Source organism: Ammospiza caudacuta, chromosome 1 (assembly GCF_027887145.1).
Source record: "Ammospiza caudacuta isolate bAmmCau1 chromosome 1, bAmmCau1.pri, whole genome shotgun sequence".
NCBI lineage: Eukaryota > Metazoa > Chordata > Aves > Passeriformes > Passerellidae > Ammospiza > Ammospiza caudacuta.
In genome coordinates this window covers 152,298,260-152,315,358 of record NC_080593.1, presented here as the reverse complement: position 1 = coordinate 152,315,358, position 17,099 = coordinate 152,298,260, and the positions used below count along the sequence as shown (strand labels likewise).

Below are 17,099 nucleotides of genomic sequence, written 5' to 3'. Positions count from 1 at the left end.
TCATGCAAAGACCCCTCCTTGCCACCCTTTGCCTTGAAATCTAAATGACAAGGAATGTGCCACACTTCACAAGCTGGGAGCGTGCAGTGTCAGCTCCACACAGACACAGGAACAGCCTCACTTCAACAAAGAAATAAAAAATATAAGGCTTAACATCCAGCTTTAACAAACCAGATTGATTTTGGCTTCAGCAGCTGGGAGTGGTATCTTTTAAAACTGGGGGGAGCATTTTAAACTTATGGGGTGCTGTCATCCTGCTTCTGCTCCCCAGCATCAAATGGTTTTGGGTGTCAGGTCCCCCAAACCACACCAATTCCAAGCTCTGGGTCTCTGAGCTCTTTGCCTGAACTGTGGTTTCTTCCTGCTTTGAACACCTTGGTGCTGTTGAGAGGAATCTCCACAAAGAATATGGCAAAAACCAAAGGGGATGAAAGCAGGGGAGACTGCAAAGGGCACTTTGGTTTTGTGGGCTCTGTGGATTTTTAAGGCTCGGGACTAAATATTAAGCCATGCATATCAAAATACTCGTAGAATCATAGTGAAATAAACTCAGGCAGAAGACTTTTCTCCTTTCTCATGCCTTTATTAAGAACCTACGTGTCCACACTCATGTTGCTGCTGCTCCCAGGAGTGACTCAGCAAAGACAAAAGTGAGCAGAGCTGGGGGTCTCATCCTCATAAGAGCACCAGGTGAATCCCACCTTTCTGGTTCAACATTAGAGGTCCTCTGTCTAGCCAACATCTTTTGGGATAGGGTGAGGGGTAAAAAGGGTCTTAGCAGACACTGGATTCTGTTCTTTGTGTCTAGTTATCACTTTGATTTGCCAATTTTGTGTTGGCTCGTTGTTTTTAGGGGTTTTTGGCTATGTTTGGTGAGGGGTCCCTCCCATTGCATGATAGTTCTGAGCTAACTCCAAGGTCTCCTCCTCTTCACCATCTGGGTGCCATCCTCCAGGAAGCAGCAGGGTGTCACAAGACAAAAGGGGGAATTTTTAACCATCAAGGACAGGTAATTAATGAAAAGGACAGGTGATTACAACAACAAACAGTTAGAACTCCACCCTGGCAGCAACTGGCCCAACCTGTGAACTCTGCAACTTTTTTAAAAAAATGAGCAGATTTTCTACTCATAGCAGGTGAAAGCAGGAGAGGCTGCAAAGGGCACTTTTGTTTTGTGGGCTCTGTGGATTTTTAAGGCTTGGGACAAAATTCAAGCCATGCATACCAAATTATTCATAGAATCTTTGAGGCTAGAAAAGACCTTGAAATCAACAAGTCCAATTGCCAACCCAGCACGACCACCATGTTCTCCCATAACCCACGTCCTCAAGGGCCACATTCACATTTTATAAATACTTCAGGGATTGTGAATCTACCACTTCCCTGGGCAGTCTATTCTTCTAGGGCTTTACAAACCTTCCCAGGAATAAATTTTTCCTAATATCCAACACAAACCTCCCCTGGTGTAACTTGAGGCCATTTCCTCCCACCCTGCCACTTGTTATCTAGAAGAGGAGACTTGATTCCCTTTCTGGCACCTGTAACATTTAGACCATGAATGCAGTGCCTGGAAATCAAAATATTGCACATATTTTGGAATTCTTTTGGCCAGGAGTGGTATCTTTTCAGCTCCAAAGCAGAATCCCCTGCACGATGAGCAGGGCAGGCAGTTTGGGTGTGGTGCTGGCCACACCAGGCAGTAATTATAATTTATCCCGCATTGCACGGCAGGGCAGGAGCAGCTAATGAAGAGCTGCCTAAGTAAATACTCATTTGTGTGGCTCCCGTTAAACCTTTGGAAGCGTTTCCAGCGGAGCACGAGGCGGTAATGGATCTCATTACAACAAATAATAATGCAGAGCCAGGTGCACAGGGAGGTTTTGCCATCAGCCCTGGGCAGCCACAAACCCTGGAGCTGTACCTTAGCCTGGCCAGGATCAATCCTTCCTCACACCACTGAGGAGGGATGCCCTGACACACACAGCATCCCTCCCTCCTCTGCCTGTCTGCCTTAATATTTGCAGCGTCCAGTGTTCCTCTCTTCCTTTCCAACCTCATTTTTACCACTGTACTCCCTCCAGGATTAGTTCTTTAATTATATTTTTAACTCTTCTTTATTTTTATTTAATCTTTTCTCTTTCTTTCTTTTTCTTTCTGACCAGCTTGCTCTAGTGGAAGGTGCCCCATGGTTGATGATCTTAAGATTCTTCCCAACCCAAACCATTATATGATTCCATTATGTCTATTTTTAATTTTTTTCTCCCACTCCTTCTCCTTTTCTGCTTAACCATGACGCAGAATCAGAAAACAAGAATATCCAGAATAATAGAGATCATTCTTTGTCCAGTTCTGGCTCTTTTCCTAGAGATAATGCATGAAAAAATCAAGCCAAATAAGATCAGTCTGTGAGGTTTCTATCATTTTTTCCCTCTCTTCTTTACCTTATTAATGTTGCAGCTGTCTCACTCTATAATCTCATGCATTAGCTTCACCCAGGCACGCAGCTCTGTGTTGATTCGTTAATTTTAATCAAAGTTTCGTCTCCTGATATTTTTCCCTGTGCAGACTGGAACAGAGAAAATGAAATTTCAATAGAAAACACACACACAAATCATTAATATTTGACCTCTGAAAAGAACTCATTTATTAAACATTTTTTTTTTCATCCCTTCAGGGTATTCAGAGACATAGTTTCTCTGTGTGTTACTTTGACAGTAATACTGGAGCATTTCCCTTGGGCTTCTCTAAGTGATCTCAAGTGTGCACTAATAGTCCTTTGCCTTTGGCTTTTATGAGTATAACACACACTTAGTCACAGGATCCCCTTTGGGTCATGTGAGTTGGTTTTCTTTTTTTTAAGTATGGGGATTTTTTTCTTTTGGGTTTTTTTTTTTTTTTTGTTCCTTTTTGAGTTTTTGGTTTTTGGGTTTTTTTTGTTGTTGTTTGGGATTTGGGGTTTTAAAAATCTTTTTGGTTTTTTGAGGTTTTGCTCTTGGTTTGATTCTGGCTTATTTTTTTTGACAATTTACAAGGAGGGGATTTGTTATGTTTCAGTGAGAAATACAGAAGCCTTCTGCTGTAGCTCTGGCGTTTTAACAGATGGAGAATATTAAACCTTTATATATACATATACATATATATATTCATATATTTATATATATTCATATATATATATATATATATATGTATATTCATATATATGTATTTGAGTGTATAAAAGGATTGATTGCCACTGACCAAGATGCTGGTTGTTGGTTTTCCTCATCCTGAAGCATGTTCTCCTCTTGATGGTAAATGGCTCCAGAAAAATGTTGACCAATTGATCATCCACTCATCTCATTCTGGGTGCCAGATGTCCTTAGAGACAACTTAGAGATTGAAGGGCCTGGAAGAACATGTTAAAGAAAATTAAAAATCCAATCAAAACAACATAATAAAATCAAGAACCAGAATTGCAATTGCCACACTGAGCACTAAATCTTGGTTGGGAGTGTTTCAGCAAGCTGTTTGTCAGAGCTTAACAGGAGAAATCTTCTCCACACTGAGGTGGAAAATGGGTGTTTCTGGTGGAGGAGGACATAGGATCACGTTGGGACATGGTTGTCAGTGGGATCACGTGGTAGAATTGAAGAGTTTGAGCATCAGTGGGAATTTAAATATGTTAGATTTGGCAGCTTCCACAGCTTGAAGGTGAAGCACTGACTGTGGAGCAGTCCCTGGTGCTCACAGCAGCATGGGATGTGGGACATTGTCACTCCTCAGGAGTTAGATGATGTAAATAGATTAAATAGATGGTAAATAGATTAAATAGATGACTTTTCTGTTGGAGTGGGCAAAGATCTGGGACTGTGGGGGAGGGCTGGATGGTTTGTTCAGAGACTCATGGCATCATAGGGGATTAGAATATGCTCAGTTGGAATGAACCCACAAAAATGAACCAAGTCCAGCTTCTGGTCCTGCACAGAACAATCCCAAGAGTCCCACCATGTTCTGAGAGCATTGTCTGAACACTTCTTGAGCTCTGTCAGGCTTGCTGCTGTGAGCACTTCCCCAGGAGCCTGTTCCAGTGCCCAACCACCCTCTGGATGAAGAACCTTTCCCTAACATCCAACCTAAACCTCCCCTAAACCATTCTCTCAGGTCCTATTACTGGTGCCCATAGAGAAGAAATCTGTGCCTGCCCCTGCTCTTCCCCTGACAAAAAGTTACAGGCCCCACTGAGGTCTCCTCATTCTCCTCTTCTCCAGGCTGAACAAACCAAGTGATCTCAGCTGCACCTCATACATCCCCTCCAAACCCTTCACCATATTCACAGCCCTCTTTGGACAGTCTCTAATAACTTTGTATTCTTCTTGATTTAGTGGTACCCAAAAATGTGCCCAGTGCTCAAGGTGAGGCTACCCCACTGCAGAGCAGAGTGAGACAATCACCACCTCATCCTAGTACGGGTTGATACTCTCTCCTCTGTTGCTCCCAAAAGCTCTTTGCTTTTATTGTGTGGAGTACCTGAACAAGCTGTAGACAGATCAGACCCAAGGAATCTGCATTTACCCCTGCAAGTGGCCAACTTCTCACCCAAACTCAGCCCAGTCTGCAAGACCAACACTCTGCTTGCACTGCTGGGTCATGGGGCAATTTCTGGGAGCTGGAATCAGAGTTTTCCCCATTCCAGAGCTGCCCAGCCACCCACATGTCCTGTCTTTAATCTGTGTGCAGCACTGAGCCCCTGAAGCAGCAATTAGCAACAATTCCTGAGTTTTCTTGGTTTTAAACCCTCATTGTATCTCACCAGCCCACTCCTTCCCTCCACCCCATCCAGTTCCTTCTCGAGATCTATTAATATCCTGTGATTTACCTACACACAAAGAATGTTACTTTCTGATTCCCACTGGGCATATGGAACAGATGTCTCTTTTCAAGGGATTTATCAGCAATTACAAATAATGCAGTGTAAATAAGTTTTCCAAGACCTTCAATTATGCTCATTAGCTTGATGTTAATGAGGGATGGGATCAAATATAAATCCATCGGCCTATAAATTTGGGGATGAAGAAGCTTGCTTAGGTCCACAGCTTTAACAACTGATTGTGATGCCAGCACAACAAGGCACTGAAGATATTTGAGGCAGAGCTCTTCAGGATTTTACTGGGAGCTTTGCATGAACCAGGATCGTGACTGAAACTCTCATATTTTTACCCTGGACATTACATAACTATGTCTTGCTTGTGCCTTTAAAGGGGCTGCTATTTTAGACCCTCAGGGGAGTAAAGCCTTTGAGGAAAACCCTTTTTCAATGGAAATCAGAGGGTAACACAAATGTTAAGGTTCTGCTTCTGAGGAGAGAGGAGATTTTTAGCTGTTGGGAACTCAGGTATTTTTAGCTGCACATGCATGAAGTGCTTTAGACCCAGGGACTGCAAATCAAATTTCTCATTAGAGTCCTCCTGGTTAGAGTTTTGGGGGAAAAGCCACAGCAAACCAACAAAAACATAAAATCCACAATAAAGCAGAAGCCAACAGATTTGTATGGGTTTTTTTGTTTTTTTTTTTTTTTTGTTTTGTTTTGTTTTGTTTTTGTTTGTTTGTTTGTTTGTTTTTGTAGCACTGCTTTGATTTATCAGGACCATTTTTGCAAACTGATCCTTGCAATGCCATTTCTTCTTCGCAGGAAAATCTCATAATCATGTCTTTTATACCCACGTTCATGGTATCTTCTACCATGGATGTTTTTTGCTGTAAAGATTAGAAATAGTGCAACAGAGCAGTTTCCACATGGATTTTATTAAGAAAAAGGGAGAAGAAGGGAATGATGGGCAGAGAAATGTGTCAGCTTTCAAAGTTTCACATCCTCAAGGAGAACATGTCCTCTGGTCCAGCCCAGATGTGTCTCAGGGATCCCCAGTATAACTGACATGTATTTAATATGCTGATTTTCTGTTGTTGGATCTTTGCTGGAGCTAAAGAGATGAGGCAGGATTAAATACATCCCAGAGAGATAAAAAGGTATGTCTGGTGCAGGAATGTGAAGCAGCCTTTGAAGTCTGTGGGAGGTATGACTGTTTCCTCCAGCTCAGGATTTGTATCAGACTATTGAATTCTTTTCAGAACTGTACATTAAAAGATGTTTTTAATAGTGCAGCTTTAAGCAAGTCAATGAGCAGTCTGTGGCAGAACTACTGTGTTACACTTTTGCTCTCTGTGTCAAGATCAATAATAAATCACCAACTCTACTCCTCAGTGTAAAAGGAAAGTACATTTCTCCCAGAAAACGATCTGTCTAACAGAGGAAAACTTTTTTTTCCTCCTCCCTTGATATATATTTAGAATAGATAGATAGATAGGTACATTCTATTTTAGTAGAATTAAGTCTCCCCATACATCCATAATAGATATAAAAGTGAGGAAAGGGTTGTTAATTCAGAAGGATATTCTGTGACCATATCCAACAATGAAAAGCATCCTGGAAAATTCCAAAATGTGTTTTTAAATATCATCATCCAGCACGAGGTGCCCAAATTGACTTTAGAAGTACATTGTTGTTATTAGGAGTTGCTATAATAAGCAGAATCAACCAGCAGCTATTTCCTGATGGGGTTTTATAATTGCTTGTTGGGTATTTCTGGGTTTTGGCTCAAAGCCTTTTATTCTTGTTGTTAACAGAAAGGAAAAAAAAAGTGTAATAACCGGTAGCTGCAGCCTACTGTGGAGGACACCATCCAAGTTAGGAGAATATGTAATGAGCAGCTTTGATTCACATTCTCTTACTCTTTAGAAAATAATTCTAGTCTTTAAAAGGCTCCATGCACCACTTAACTCAGTAATTGGCAAGAGGGGATGGAAATACAACATTCTGCAAGCAAAGTTGCACATTTCAGATTGCTCTGTGAGGAGAGCAGGCACTTTTTTTGTCATTTATTCATAACTTCTCTCCAGCACTCAGTAACCATCTGATATCAGGCTGTTGGTTGAGTCCTGTTCTGCCTTGCATGTTCAGATGCTGTCTTTGTGATCTCAGGGGTATTTTACAGGCACAGATGCTTGGGGTGCTTCCATGCCATATTTTAAGAGGCAGGAATTTAAAAATTTCATGGCAGGGTAATAGAGATAATAAAAGAATGACTTGGAGCTCCTGGAGCAGGTCCTGTGGAGGGCTGCAAATAGGGTTAGGGAATGGAGCATTGCTCTAATAAGGAAAGGCTGAGGGAGCTGGGGCTGTTCAGCCTTAAAAAGAGAAAATGAAAGGGGACCTCATCCCTGTCAGTGTCTGCAGGGAGGGCTCAGAGCAGGGCCCAGGTTCTGCTTGCTGTTCCCAGCAATTGGACAAGAGGAATGGGCAGGAACTGATCCCAGGAAGTTCCACAGGAGGAAGAATTTTCTGAGCACTGGAATAGATCATCCAGAGAGGGTGTGGAGAGGTAAATCCCTCCCTGCAGATATTCCAGAGCCATCTGGACACAACCCTGTGCCCTGGGATGGCTCTGCTGGAGCAGGGAGGTGGCACCAGGTGACCCCACTGTGATCCGTTCCAGCCTGACCCATTCTGGGATTCTGTGAGTCTGTGAAGTGGCAAAGAACAGGAGGAAATGTGGATGAGAGAAATCCATCCAAAGAAGGAAAGCATTTCAGGGTAGAGAAATGAAAGGAAAAGGGGAGAAGGAGAAGGAAAAAGGAGAAGGGGAAGGAAAAGGAAAAGAGGAGAAGGAAAAATAAGGGGGAAGGGAAGGGAAGGGAAGGGAAGGGAAGGGAAGGGAAGGGAAGGGAAGGGAAGGGAAGGGAAGGGAAGGGAAGGGAAGGGAAGGGAAGGGAAGGGAAGGGAAGGGAAGGGAAGGGAAGGGAAGGGAAGGGAAGGGAAGGGAAGGGAAGGACCATGCAGTGTAGATTTAGTTGTCACTTTTTTCCTCTCACACATAGGATTTCAAACCAAAATGCAAAGCACAGCAGATCCTCATTCATGTTGCTTTCTACTTTTATCAGCAAGGCTAAAATTCAAAGGGAATCACCTGACCTTATCACCAATCTCAGTGTTGTGTTTTCAGTAGAACTCCCAGGTAGTGAAAGCAAAGCTCTCTTAGCACTGAGAGTCTCTCTCAATTTACTTAACCTTCCACAGTCCTCCAGGAGCTTGAGCTCAACAAGAACATTCTTAAGGTACAAAATTTTGCTTTCTAGTTCACTGAACACACAGAGAGCCATGTGTTGACATTATCTGCCCTGTATCTTCAGGGGAGACAGCGAGTCATAAGTGGAGAGGTTTGTGAAATTCACTTCCAAAAGTCAGGGAAGCAAACAAGCAGAGAGATAAAACATTACTGACAGGACCACGTTCAATATTGCAAAACAGAGAGGGGGAAAAAAAATTTAAAATTGAATGGTGGGATTTAAACTAGAATTTAATCAATTAGTTTCTCTAATACTTGTGTATTCTTTATGAAGAGTTTAATTATGGTGAGATTATTAATTTGTTAAATGATTCATATGGGATTATATTAGAACAGACAGATTTCTCATTACAAATTTCTTGGTTTATCTCATCCCTGCAAACTACAGTGCCAAGTCTTGGAATGTTTTAGTTCTGTTCTTCCTGAAGGAAAGGGGAGTTTTATATTCTAGAAAAACATGCAATATTTGCTTGAAAGCACACTTGGATACTTGGACTACAATTTAGACACTGGAATTGTTTTCCATTGTTGAAAGATGTCACTTATGTCCAGTGAATCTTGGGAAAAATTCTTTACTTTTTTCTTGTTCAAATATTTTCTGTGCAAATTGAAGATGCAATTCATCTGATTCACCCTGTTTGCTCTTTAATTAAACTGTAATTTCTTTGGGGGAGGTGTGACAAGATGACACTTTGTTAAGAAAAAAAAAGTATGTAAATTCATGTTAGCCTTAGTTAGCATACAAAGCTAAAATCAAACAAAATCTGACTGTTTTTCCTCTTCTTTTTTGACAGCAGAATAACATAAGTGATGGAATTGTAATTGCTGTTTGGTTCAGTCTAATTAGATGTCAAAAATCTTATGGTAAATTATGATTCTGAACTAAGACAAATTGGGAGAATTTTTGCCAACCAAAATTCAGCCCAACTTCTTTAACAAATGATGGTCCACAGATTGACTGCCTCCTGAGTGAAATCCATAATCCATGGCTAGACTTTGCAGGAAAACTCCATGAATTTCCATTTCCCATACTGTCACAGTCATTTAAATGTCAGGATTTCCCTCATCAGGAGATGCCAGGATTTCCCTCTCAACACTGATGTGTTGAGACCTGAGGAAGCAAAAGCTAAAAGCATTATCATCATCATTATCATGTTGTAACCCAAATGCAAGAAAGGCCTGAAACACCATCTGGGTGATGCCAAAGCTTTGTCTTTAGGGGCAGACATTTTCCTGAGCTTGGTTTGGGATTTGGGAGACAGTTTTTAATGCAGGCAGTCTTAGGTAATTTTAGCAACCTTTCTAAGGAAATATCTGCATCCTAAATTGTGCTGATTTGCAGAGTACTTGAGAAAATTTGGGTAAGAGAAGTAGCCCTTTCTCTGGTGCAGGAGAACTCACCTTTGGCCAGGTCAAAGGAGAAAATTCAGGGACAAAGAGGAGAATCCATAAGGAATCTTAACCTAAACATGGAAAGCACTGGGGAAAACATTCCTGTGGTTCTGTCCATTTTTCACTGGCCCATACTGGTGTAGGTTCCCATCTACATTATGTGATCTATTTCCTATGTAGAATTACAGAATTGTTTAGGTTGGAAAAGACCCTGAAGATCCTTGAGTCCAACCAGCCCTGCCAGGTCCACCACTAACCCATGTCCCCAGGTGCCACATCTACAGGTCTTTTAAAATCCCTCCAGGACTGGGGACTCTACCAGTTCCCTAGGCAGCCTGTGGCAATGCTTGACAACCCCTTTTGTGGAGGAATTATTCCTTATACCCAATCTAAATTTGTCCTGGTACAACTTGAAACCATTTCTGTCTTGTTGCCTGTTATTTGGGAGAAGAGCCTGATCCCCACCTGCCTGATCCCCACCTCCTGTCAGGGAATTGTAGAGAGTGACAAGGTCCCTCCTGGGCCTCATTTCCTCCAGACTGAGCTCCCCCCAGTCCCTCCTGGTGCTCCAGACCCTTCCCCATCCCCATTCCCTTCTCTGGACACACTCCAGCCCCTCAATGTCTTTTTTCTATCATGAGAGGCCCAAATCTCTCTCCAGGTTTCAAGGTGTGCCATCAGTCACCAGTGCCCAGCACAGAGACAATCCCTGCCCTGGTCCCGCTGGCCACACTATTGCTGATCCAAGCCATCATATCCATTTGAAGAATTACTTTACTTTTCATGCACTTTAATGTCTTAAAAACTGGCCAAATTCCTCAGTGATCTATGTGTTTAAGCTGCCTGCATTAAGAGGGAAAAAAAAAAAAAAGGAAGGAATAAATGTAATAACCATTGAGTGGATTATTTTCAGCCTCTAATATGGCATTGATTTAAGCCTCACAATGAAAATATAAGTGAAGAAACACAAATGAATTTGCTTACATAAAATCCGCTTATTAAAAGCGGTAAGCGAGGCTTGGAGAGAAACATTTCTGCAGTTCCTCTTCTTTGATCACTTCTTGCCTGGCTGGGCAGAACATCTTGGAAGTGACTGCCAGAGCAGCCTGGCAGTGGGGGATGGCAGGAAAAGGGTGGGAATGCTGTGGGAGGCAGGTCCACATGTCCACCCCAGGTTGGAGCCCTGCCTGGCACACAGCAGAGAGTGGAAAAGGCATCCCCAGAGCCTGGTTCATTTTCTGTCCTGGCACTGGGACTCCCTGAAGATGGAAGATGAAAATTTGTCTTCCTCTTTGCTGTCCCACACACCAATCTGACCTCTGGCACTCTGCTGATTTCACCTATTCCATGGCACCTCTCCAGCTCCAATCCTTCATTAAAGGACTGATGGTATTGAGAACCTGTGGGGGGGGGGATAGAATGTAAGAAAATAAAGATAGTGCATAAGGTAATCTCACCTCTGAGGAGTTGCAGCTGTACTAATTACCAAAGATCAGGAACAGGCCTGCCCTTGATAGGCCACAGCTGTGGCTAATAAGGAAGACTGGCATAAAAGAGTGGGTTAGCTGGTCCAGAGGTGATGGAGTTTTTGCCTGTGAAGAGAGCTGGAGTTTGTTGCTTGTGCTGTGAAGAGAGTTTGAGTTTGTTGGCTGTGCTGTGAAGAAGGAGGAGTCAGAGTTGTGAGGAGATGACCATGAGAAATCACTGAGAAGGTATGGAACTTTTACAGTGCAATGGCAACAAGAACCAGAGGATGCAGTCTCAAGCTCCACCAAGGGAAGTTTAGGCTGGGTATTAGGAAGAAGGTTTTTTTTATGAGAAGAGTGATAAAGTTCTGGAATGGCCATTCCCTGGATGTGTTTAAGAAAAGACTGGATGTGGCCCTTGGTGCCATGGTTTAGTTGAGTTGTTGGGGCTGGGTTGGACTCAATGATCTTGAAGGTCTTTTCCAACCCAGTCATTCTGTGTGTGTGAATTTGTACCATGCCTGGTACTCCTGGCCCCTTTTTAAGTACTGCCATAAGTATGATTAACAGTGTTTATTATCAGTGAACATTATGTGTTTTACAAGGCTTGTACACATCCATGGTCTTTAAAACATGGATTCCAACTACAATTCTACCTATGCCAAAACAACATGAGAATTGTTATACTGCAAAAGAAATAAAAAAATTTTTAATAACACTTTATTATCTGCAGATGGAGTCACAAGAAATTTTCTTTATTTGGCTACAACTGTTTTCACTATAATTTCCCCCTTATCTCTCTTTCAGGGATTATATTCAGATTCTATGTGCAAGGATTATTGCCCTTGCTAAGGGTGTACAGGCAATGCATGGAGTGGAAATCAGAAGCTTTTAATTCCTGGGCTGTTCCATATTGAAATTACTAGACTAGACACTATAGGTCAAAACCATGTAGGGATGTGTTATCTGTATTTTTCTGTGTAATCTGTTTTTAGAGGCAAGCATCCATTTGCTAAATCAGCCACAAAAATATTTATTTTATGATAACATTCAAGAGTTTTTAGATAAGGAAATTAAGCTGATGGCATGCATGTAAAAATTCAGTGAGCTCTTTGATATATTATCACTTGGAAAGTGAATACTTAATTTGTAAAAGCTGGAGATTACAGGAAACACTTAGAAGTGGATAAAGCGCTGGTTTAAGGGGAGATGCTGAGATATGATCAGTAGCTGCTGGATTTGAATTGGCAGTGCAAACTGGGGCTGATCTTGTTCAGGATTTTCACATGTTATCCTAGCCTGGTGCTCAGTCAGGAGGTATTGGGAGCTAAGGGAAGAAATAGATATCACAGAGAATACCTTTACCCCTGCTAGTGAAGCTGCAAATACATTTCCTAACAGAAAGTGCCAGGTTATTCACTTAGGGACTAATAATTTTCAGTGCAAAATGGAATCATATCATCTGAAACTGAGAAAGAAAAGAGCTTATGCATTCCAGGGTGGGAATAAATTATTAATGCTCAGGTTCCTGAAAAGACATATGTGGACATAAGATGTGTTAGACAAGATATTTCTGGTGCTAAGAGGGGCTATTGCCACTGTAGCAGACACTGTGGGGACTTCAGTGGGAGGATTTGGGGTCATTCTGAGCAAAAAACCTGAGTTCAGGCAAGAGCAGAGGGGACATGATGGGGAGAGGGGGGTGTTACCTGAATAAATTCATTTTTACCTGCTGCAATCTGCAGCTCAGCACTGGAGTGTGCTGGCTGGTTCTGCATGGGCTTGCTCAGATATTGCAAACACTGGCAGTGCATGGACAAAGTTCCAGCTTGGAAATTCAGCTGTTTACCTCCCAAACACCAAACCCAGAGCTTCTGCACTTGACACTTCAGTGAAGTCACTCAGAGCTGAGTTTGTCTGTATGAGACACTACAGGAGAGCTAATGAAGGGCTGAGGGGAGCTGTTTATCCCTCAGACCCCTAATACTGGAAAAAACAAACACACCATACCCATGAGTAAATTCATGCTAAATTTGGATTGAGACTGTCCAGGAAACACAATCTGACCCAGGTTTAGGTGTACTCTAATCAGTTGCAGATATCAGAGCACCAATGTAGATGCCTGATTCAGTATATGCTCCAAAAAAAAAAAAAATAAAGTCAGAATAATGAGCACATTTCAAGAAAAGTTTTGCAGCCTCCCCTCTGCAGTTCTTAATTCAGGACTCTAAACTGCTCCTGTGCTCCTTATTTCACAGAATCATAGAATCATTAAGGTTGGAAAAAACCTCCAAGATCATAAAGCCCAACCTTTAACTTTGTTTTAGTGGTACCTGGGACCTGTTGTGGAACTATTTCTTACCATTTTAATTTCTTTATATGCCTTAAAGTAATAATGCTGCATTATTTTAAGCGCAGTGAAATAGCTAAGTATGATTACATGACACAGTTCTCTTCAAGAGGAGGAGATTGTACCTAAAAATTTAGGAATGCACCTTCTTCTTCATATTTTAGTTTTAACTGTTCACAGCTCCTGAGAATTGTGAATCTGTTCTGCCACCAGCTGTTCTTGAACCAGCCCAGAGAAAACACAGCTCATATCCACGAGCTTTGGATTATGTTTGGTTTGTTTTCTTTGCTTGATCCAAACCCAGCACTTGTAGTAAAATAATCAGACACCTTTTTCTTCTTTGCATAATTTGTTCCTTTGAAAATTCATCTTACTTTCCTGGCTGTCATATCTGTTTTGTTTTTGTTTAGGATGCTTCTCTCTCTGCTTTCCCAACTCCCTTGTATTTAGATTTTTTTTTTCAAATTTCAGTGCATCTCACCTGTGCATTGGATTCCATGGGTACTACTTCAGAGAAGGCCATTTATTTTATTTAATGAGTCAATTAAAAAGGGATGGTGTTTATTACATTAGTGCACACATCCATGTCAGACTTGTCTCCAGGAGAATTGGGATCATTTGTCTCATTTGGGAACAGTAACTTCACACCTCAATTATTCTGTGCTGTTGCATAAGTAACATTGCCAGGATCTCTATTAGATGGGGACACCAGGTGACTTAAGGAAATTTAATACCCTGGCATTTTCAGCTGCACAGCACTTGGTCGTGTTATTAATCAAGGCTCCAGAGCCTTATTCATCTCCTGATTAAAGATTTCAGCAGAAGGGAATCACACAAACTTTAAGTACAGTATTTTTAATTAGGGACAAGTTCAGGGTATCACTATGCATTACTTCTTTAGTAGGTGTAATTAAAGAGCTGATCTGTAACAAGCCCGCTTGGATAAAATACCTGTCTTTAAATCCTAGCAGCCTGCTATGAAAAATAAAAAAATTAAAAAAAAATAAAAAAAAGCTGAGCAAAAGAAATGGGATAATAAATCTATCTCTCAGAAATACAGATGGGAAATTTCCTGTGGTTATTGTGACCACCTTAAATATCTTCAAGGAAGGCAGGTCCAGACACAGGACACAGTATGCAAAGCACACTCAGCCTTCACACATGCTAGAAGAGAATGGAGAGGCACTTCAGTTTAAAAAACAGTTTACGAGTTGTCTGTAAAAAGCATCAGGATTTGCTGTAACTAATTTACACCATCCAAATATGATTTGCCTGCTTTAAACTAAGTCATCTGGGCTCTTAGTGGGAAAAGAAAGACTCCTTCAATAAGGAATTCATCCTACCCCCTCAGTGATAAGTGTTTGAGATTGGTTATCACTGCAGACTGTGATGCAGCACACAGGCTTTAGACACTCAGGAAAGAAATTTGTTCCACCTGCCATCAGAAGCCCCTCTGGCTTGAATATATTAATAATTTCTGCTGCAGTGGCTGCTGCAGCTTTCTTTGGGCTGAAGCTTCCCTCAGATTTCCACTGTCTCTTCACAAGCTCCTTCCACTATAAAAAAACTCTTCAAGATGAACCATGTTTGCTGGTTTCCCAGCTGTTTAGGTGACCTGGAAAGGCCCGGGGTGGCCTTGGACAGCCCACGCTTCAAAGGACGAGAAGAGGCTTCAGATCTTTTCTCGGTCTCGGTGTTTATTAATTGTTTATCTAAAAGATTTTCTCTTGGCCTGACAGAGGTCTGCACAGCAGCCAGCCATGAGCACACTGAGAGCCCCCGGGGCGGTCACCTATCTTTATACTCAAAGTTACGTATACAATATTTATCAATTTTCCCCAATGCCTTTTACCCTTATTAACCAGTGCACTTTTAGTAATAACCAATCCCAAAGTGCCAACATCACCACAGAAGATGGAGGCCAAGAAGAAGAAGAACAGGACACGCCCCAATTCATTCCTCCATCTTACTTCTTTAGACCCCCCTGTACAGAAATCCTAAACCCTGTGTCTTACACTCTAATTTACTTATCCCTTCACCATTCACCCCAGTGGAATCCTCCCATCCTCATACAGGTGTCGTCTCCTGTGTAGGATCAAAGCCCTGCCACCAGACACTTCTGGCAACAATCCAGGACTCCTGAGCCCCCCAAGGGTGGTCTAGGTCACTCTGCACCTCAGTCCTGAGGTGCTGAGATCCCACACATGTTGGGTTTGTAAAGCTTCCGTGGTCATAGAACACAACTGCAAACCAAGGGTGTGTTATACAGGACTGAGATGGGAAATTTCTCCAAAGGAATATAGATTTCAGCTGGGATAAAATATTTAAAAATTAAAATCCCGTTATTGTGGGAAGCACATGCACCAAACCCAAAATAATGTTATTTTGCTAATTTATCTACTGTTCCTTAGCAGAGGTTCATTTCCCATAATCTGTTTGGAGCTGACCTTGAGTTCTAGGAACCGTCAGGGAGTTTTGAGTCCTTCCCAATTCTTAGCCCAAAGGTTCTCCTGGGCTAGAGGGAATACAAATTTAATCTAATCTTGCAGTCAGGTTAGAGCAGCTGAAAAAGCCTCCACACCTCAACTTCCAATTAACACCTTTCAGATGAGCTGCTATGAATGAGCACTCACTGTTCCCAGGCTGTTCCAGCAGGAAAAGTAGCAGGGACAGCATCTTTGCTGAGGGGGCTCCAAGTAGGACCCAAGCAACAATAAACTCCCATTTTTTAAATGGAAAGAAGGTATCTAACCTCAGATGAAACTGCTTTTAGTGGATGCTGAGATGTCTGAAGGTGCTGGCTCGTGGAGAATGCCAGACTGGCTTTGTTGGATACACCTGGGTGTGAATCCACATCATGGAAAACTTATCTGAGAATTCACCATTGCTTTTGTTACAGTTGTTACAGTCAGTCGCTGGAATAAAACTAATACAACCATGAGCTTCGAAAGAAATGAATATATATTTTTTTTTTATTAAAAAGCTCATGAGGCTCTGAAATTTGTGACTTGAATGACTAAAAATGAATTTAAAATGCTGCATCAGTGCAATGTAATGTACTGATTGTCTAAAGGCATTGATCAGGTTAAAATCTGTTCAAGTTGGCTGGACTAGCCTGCCATGACAGACTGTAGGTCAGCCAGGGGTTGTATTAAGTTTCTATTAATTTTCTGTAAAAGCAAATGCCACATAAAGATACAGTCTGAACTCTGATGTACTGAATAATTCAACAGAAACATGATGTCCCATTCAAATTTGATCATTGGCTAGTGATTTCACAGAATCACAGAATAATTAAGGTTGGAAAAGACTTTTAAGATCTTTAATTCAAGTACCAATTCAGCATCACCACCATGTTCACCATCAAACCATGTCCTCAAGTGCCACATCCACACATTTTCACATTTTTTGAACACTTCCAGGGATGGTGATTCCACTGTGTTTTAATTCAGATTTAATCTTTAGGGCTGCAGGATCACAGTCTGATTTTCTGTCCTCATCAATGAAAAAAGGGGATGTTGGAGGCTAAAGGGCACATTGAGTGTTACTGCAGACATGGAAGGCACAGTCACAGGCACAAATCAGCTTAATTTTCTTTGAGAAAATTGTCCCTACTGGTGTGGAAAATAATAATTTAATTTATTGCCCCTTTTTTTTCAATTATAAAAAGGTATATAATTAAAATGAACTAAATTTTTAAACAAAATCCAATGGCACATTACAGGAAAAACA

At 41.6% G+C, this 17,099-nt stretch overlaps 1 protein-coding gene across 4 annotated transcripts in view; it reads left to right on the top strand.

Moving 5' to 3' along the window:
* The window catches only part of TSNARE1 (t-SNARE domain containing 1), a 470,695-nt gene that overhangs the window by 361,717 nt on the left and 91,879 nt on the right, over window positions 1–17,099 (top strand). The gene's annotated exons all lie outside the window — the stretch shown is intronic.